The sequence below is a fragment of the Xenopus tropicalis genome, chromosome 10 (genome assembly GCF_000004195.4).
Source record: "Xenopus tropicalis strain Nigerian chromosome 10, UCB_Xtro_10.0, whole genome shotgun sequence".
NCBI lineage: Eukaryota > Metazoa > Chordata > Amphibia > Anura > Pipidae > Xenopus > Xenopus tropicalis.
Window position 1 is genome coordinate 2,306,259 of NC_030686.2, and position 6,112 is coordinate 2,312,370.

The window sequence follows — 6,112 nt, forward strand, 5'->3', positions numbered from 1 at the left end:
CGTGACAGTGGCGGGGCTGATGGTAAGACATGGGGTATAATCTGTGCCTATCATAATATATGGGTACAGTTGGTTCTTACGAGTGAACACTGCTGTTTATGTGGGGGTTGGGAGTCTCTGTAGATGAGACCTTTGCCCCCCACACAAAGGGTGAGGATATAAGGACAAAAGCAGTGGATTTGCCAGCTGTTGCCCGCGTGGGGGTATAATAGCAGAACAATATTGACTGATGCCAGTTCAGACCCCTCAGAGCCAAATAGATTATATCCCAGGGCACCTCTGGTGTGAAACCTACAGAATAAATAGGCTTGTTTCTGACATCCCACTTAGATTGCAAGCTCATTAGACAAGGTCTTGTACAGTGATTAAATGTTAATCCAGGTATAAACAACACCCCCCCCCCCGTGATATTTACCAGCTCCATCACCTACAGACCATATTTATTGCCTACAAACCACCCATTAGACACCTCAAATGATATTGTACAATGAGACTCCGGCTGTCGGGAGTGACAGTCTGACTGCGGGTAGGAGACATCTCTGATAGAAATGAGAGAGAGTGTGAGTGCACTCTGGCAGCACCTACACTCGGGGAGAGAGCCCTGAGCTGCAGCTTGTGCCTCACAATGCATTCTGGGCCTTTGTTCTCCCGGGGCCCCGCAGGGTGACAGATGGCCGGCCTGTCCTGTCGAATTTGTTCCCTTCCCTGGGACGTACAATATGGCCCCTCACTGACAGCCACGGAGACGGGCCCAGCTGTCCCAATCCCATCGGCCAGCAGTCAGCAACGGAAGCTTATTAGCATCACAGTGACCCTCTCAGCCCATTGTTATTCCCCCCAGCCCCCCCAGCATACACCCCTACACCCCCAACAGCCCTTTCACAATTTGCTCCTGCAGAACCCTGATTAACCCTCGCCACAGCAGGACCGAGAGAGACAATGGTATAGAGACCACCTGACTCACCCACAGCAACTGTGAGACCCCCGAGCCCAGACATGCACAGATATACCCCCCATCTTTCCCCCAGCCCCCCCCCCCACTGTCACAGTGTAACCCCCATATCATATATGCACATAATGTAACTGTATAATATATAGGCACAGATATACCCCCATCTTTCCCCCAGCCCCCCCCCCCCCCCCCACTGTCCACAGTGTAACCCCCATATCATATATGCACATAATGTAACTGTATAATATATAGGCACAGATATACCCCCCATCTTTCCCCCCCCCCCCCCACTTGTCACAGTGTAACCCCCATATCATATATGCACATAATGTAACTGTATAATATATAGGCACAGATATACCCCCCATCTTTCCCCCCAGCCCCCCCCCCCCACTGTCACAGTGTAACCCCCCATACATATATGCACATAATGTACTGTATAATATATAGCACAGATATACCCCCATCTTTCCCCCAGCCCCCCCCCCCCCACTGTCCACAGTGTAACCCCCCATATTCATATATGCACATAATGTAACTTGTATAATATATAGGCACAGATATACCCCCCATCTTTCCCCCAGCCCCCCCCCCCCCCCCACTGTCACAGTGTAACCCCCATATCATATATGCACATATTGTAACTGTATAATATATAGGCACAGATATACCCATCTTTTCCACCAGGCCCCCCCCCACTGTCACAGTCTGTGTAACCCCATATCAACTTATCAATAATGTAACTGTATTAATATTATAAGCACGCAGATATACCCCCCATCCTTCCCCCAGCCCCTCCCCCCCCCACTGTCACAGTGTAACCCCCATATCATATATGCACATAATGTAGGTAATATTATAGGCACAGATATACCCCCCATCTTCCCCAGCCCCCCACTGTCACAGTGTAACCCCCATTCAATATTGACTAATGTACTGATAAACATAGGCCACAGATATACCCCCATACTTCCCCCAGCACCCCCCCACGTTCACAGTCTTGTAACCCCTCCATATATAGCAATAATGTAACTGTAATTAATAGGCACAGATTATACCCCCCATCTTTCGCCCCCCCCCCCAAATGTCAGAGGTAACCCCCATATAATCTATTGCACACAGTGTAACCCCCATATCAATTATTGCACATAAATGTAACTGTATAATATATAGCACAGATATTACCCCCCATCTTTCCCCCCCCCCACTGTCAGAGTGTAACCCCCATATCATATATGCACATAATGTAACTGTATAATATTAGGCACAGATATACCTCCCCATCTTTCCCCCAGCCCCCCCCCCCACTGTCACAGTGTAACCCCCATATTCATATATGCACATAATGTAACTGTATAATATATAGGCACAGATATTACCCCCATCTTTCCCCCAGCCCCCCCCCCACACTGTCACAGTGTAACCCCCATATCATATATGCACATAATGTAACTGTATAATATATAGCACAGATATACCCCCCATCTTTCCCCCAGCCCCCCCCCCCACTGTCACAGTGTAACCCCCATATCATATATGCACATAATGTAACTGTATATATATAGGCACAGATATACCCCCCATGCCTTTCCCCCCAGCCCCCCCCCCCCACTGTCACAGTGTAACCCCCATATCATATATGCACATAATGTAACTGTATAATATATAGGCACAGATATACCCCCCATCTTTCCCCCAGCCCCCCCCCCCACTGTCACAGTGTAACCCCCATATCATCTATTGCACCATAATTGTAACGGTATAAATATAGGCAAAGATATACCCCCCCCTATCCATCTTTCACCCCAGCACCCCGGCCCCAACCCACATGAAATACGCCCCATCTTTATTCCACACCGCCCCCCCAGCCCGAGCCCAATCCGAAGCGGGCGGCCCAGATGTCAATCCAGTGCTTACCACGCCCCCCGCAATAATCATACTAATGCAGCATAATGGCCTACCATAGTGTAACACACGGCTACTCATCACTGATAAATAATATTAGCGCCACAGCCCAAGAACGTGATTATACGCCCCAACAGCCCATCTCGACTAACACGCCACAACGCCCGCTCACACCTACACCAACATCCACCTACGGCGAGACCCCCCCCCCAATACCAGCTGGTCTATCCACAGTCGTAACCCATTCGATATTCACCATAATGTAACGTGATAATATAATAGGCACAGATATACCCCCAGCCCCCCCCCCCCCACTTGTCACAGTGTAACCCCCATATCATATATGCACATAATGTAACTGTATAATATATAGGCACAGATATACCCCCCAGCCCCCCCCCCCCACTGTCACAGTGTAACCCCCATATCATATATGCACATAATGTAACTGTATAATATATAGGCACAGATATACCCCCAATCTTCCCCCCAGCCCCCCCCACTGTCACAGTGTAACCCCCATCTATCATATATGCACATAATGTAACTGTATAATATATAGGCACAGATATACCCCCCATCTTTCCCCCCCCAACCTTGCACAGTGTAACCCCCATATCATATATGCACAAATTGTAACTGTATAATATATAGGCACAGATATACCCCCCCATCTTTCCCCCCCCACTGTCACAGTGTAACCCCCCATATCATATATGCACATAATGTAACTGTATAATATATAGGCACAGATATACCCCCCATCTTTCCCCCAGGCCCCCCCGCCTCCACTGTCACAGTGTAACCCCCATATCATATATGCACATAATGTAACGGTATAAATATAGGCACAGATATACCCCCATGCTTCCCCCCACCCCACTGTCACAGTGTAACCCCCATATCATATATGCACATAATGTAACTGTATAATATAGCGACAGATATACCCCCCATCTTTCCCCAGCCCCCCCCCCCCCCCCACTGTCACAGTGTAACCCCCATATCATATATGCACATAATGTAACTGTATAACATATATAGGCACAGATATACCCCCCATCTTTCCCCCAGCCCCCCCCCCCCCCCACTGTCACAGTGTAACCCCCATATCATATATGCACATAATGTAACTGTATAATATATAGGCACAGATATACCCCCCATCTTTCCCCCAGCCCCCCCCCCCCACTGTCACAGTGTAACCCCCATATCATATATGCACATAATGTAACTGTATAATATATAGGCACAGATATACCCCCCATCTTTCCCCCAGCCCCCCCCCCCACTGTCACAGTGTAACCCCCATATCATATATGCACATAATGTAACTGTATAATATATAGGCACAGATATACCCCCCATCTGATTCCTGGGGTCATTTCTATTTTGGGGGACTCTGTGAAACACCATTATTATCTGCGGAGACTACGCAATCATTCATTGGTTGCTGAGGGGTTATTGTCGGTAAATATGGACTAGGTCAGTAGTGGCTATGGGGGAATGATTACATGTGCTACTGGGGACAGAGGGGGCAGCTTGGGGGGCTACAGAGCTACAGACTGGAAATGCCCCTGTCGGGGATACTAGGGTTTCTATGGTGGATGAGGCCCCTGGGGGCAGTGAGGAATCGTGTAAAGGAGGAGGAATGGGGATTTGATGCCAGGACAGTCGCAGGCGGGAAGGGGGGGGGACATTGGCCTCTTTGGGTCCTTTAATGTTAACCCCTTTACTCCCAGACCAAGCAATTAACAACCAATCCTTAGATGAGTCAGGGGGAATTAGTGCAAAGTACTTGCCCTTTGTGCCCGTTTAGCTGCCCCCGAGCTCCGGACACGAGGGCGGCACGTGGCACTGCCTGGCAGACGAGGGGGGGCAGAGGGGGGCTATTTGCTTACATTGTTATTCATGGGCTCTGGGGGCAACAATCCCTGACACTGGGGCTGATATAAATCAGCGGGTCCGGCACACCTGCTAATGGGGGGGGGCTATAACACTCAGCACCCCCCCCCCCCCCCAGTGTGGGTGGTATTGTCTGGGCTGCATATGGGGCAAAAGCTCCTTGGGGCCCCAGGGAAGTGCCCTATGTTTGTATGGAGGGGCCCCTTGTTTATACAGTGAGGTTTAGGGGGGGGTGGGGGGGTTCCCCAGTTGTACCCCTCCTTCCAGTCCTTTATATTCCAGATGAGGGAACCTTTATACAGGCAGGAAAGGGTTAAAGGCAGGCACGTGCCCCTTGCAACGACAAGTGTGGCCCCCACATTGATACTCAGGATGAACATGAAAGTGAGGGGGGGTGAGGGGTTGAGCCCCCCCCCCGCTGCCTGATTAGATCCCCCGCTGGGCCTCATTTGCATTTCTTAATTACAATTCCCATGAATCCCTCGTATAGAGACACAAACACTACAAGGAGCACTCGGCTCAGGCTATTATGCTTGTTCCTGGGGCCCATTCTGATTACTGAGGGGGGAGGGCAGCGGCATAGCCACCGGGCTAACACTGGCCACTTTGGCTACCAGTGTCCAATGGCACAAAGACTTTCCCCCCAAAGACATAGAATAAGGAGCAACCAACCAGCTGTGAGCATCTACTGGCCTACTGCCCTTGGAATATTGAAAGAACTCATCTGATTAGCTGTTATAGATTCTGGGGATGATGCCAAATTAATCTTTTATTATTTACTAAATAGACCCTATGACCCCCCCCAATGATCAGCCCTACCCCCCCTCTATAGTGACACACACACAAGCTTTCAGATTGTCTGCAAATGGGGGTCACTTTATATTATGGGGGTGACTTGGGACTGGCCTGGGGCTACCAGCCAATCAGAGCTCAGGATTTGATCATGGGGGTTCTGGAAGCAGAGGAATTCTGATGATGAAGCCCCGCCCCCCCGGTTGCTATGGGAATAAATTGAACGCCAGTCATATCGTACAGATGATTATAGGATTCACTGCTCCCAGTTACCATGGAAACCACATCAACCAGAAAAGCTGGATTCTAAAATAAAAAATAAACTGTAGAGATTAAATGTGTCTCCGCCCCCTCCCTTATGTCACTTGTACCCCCCCATTGTCCTCTCCTGCCCCCCCCATTGTCCTCTCCTGCCCCCCCCATTGTCCTCTCCTGCCCCCCCCCATTGTCCTCTCCTGCCCCCCCCATTGTCCTCTTCTGCCCCCCCCATTGTCCTCTTCTGCCCCCCCCCATTGTCCTCTTCTGCCCCCCCATTGTCCTCTTCTGCCCCCCCCATTG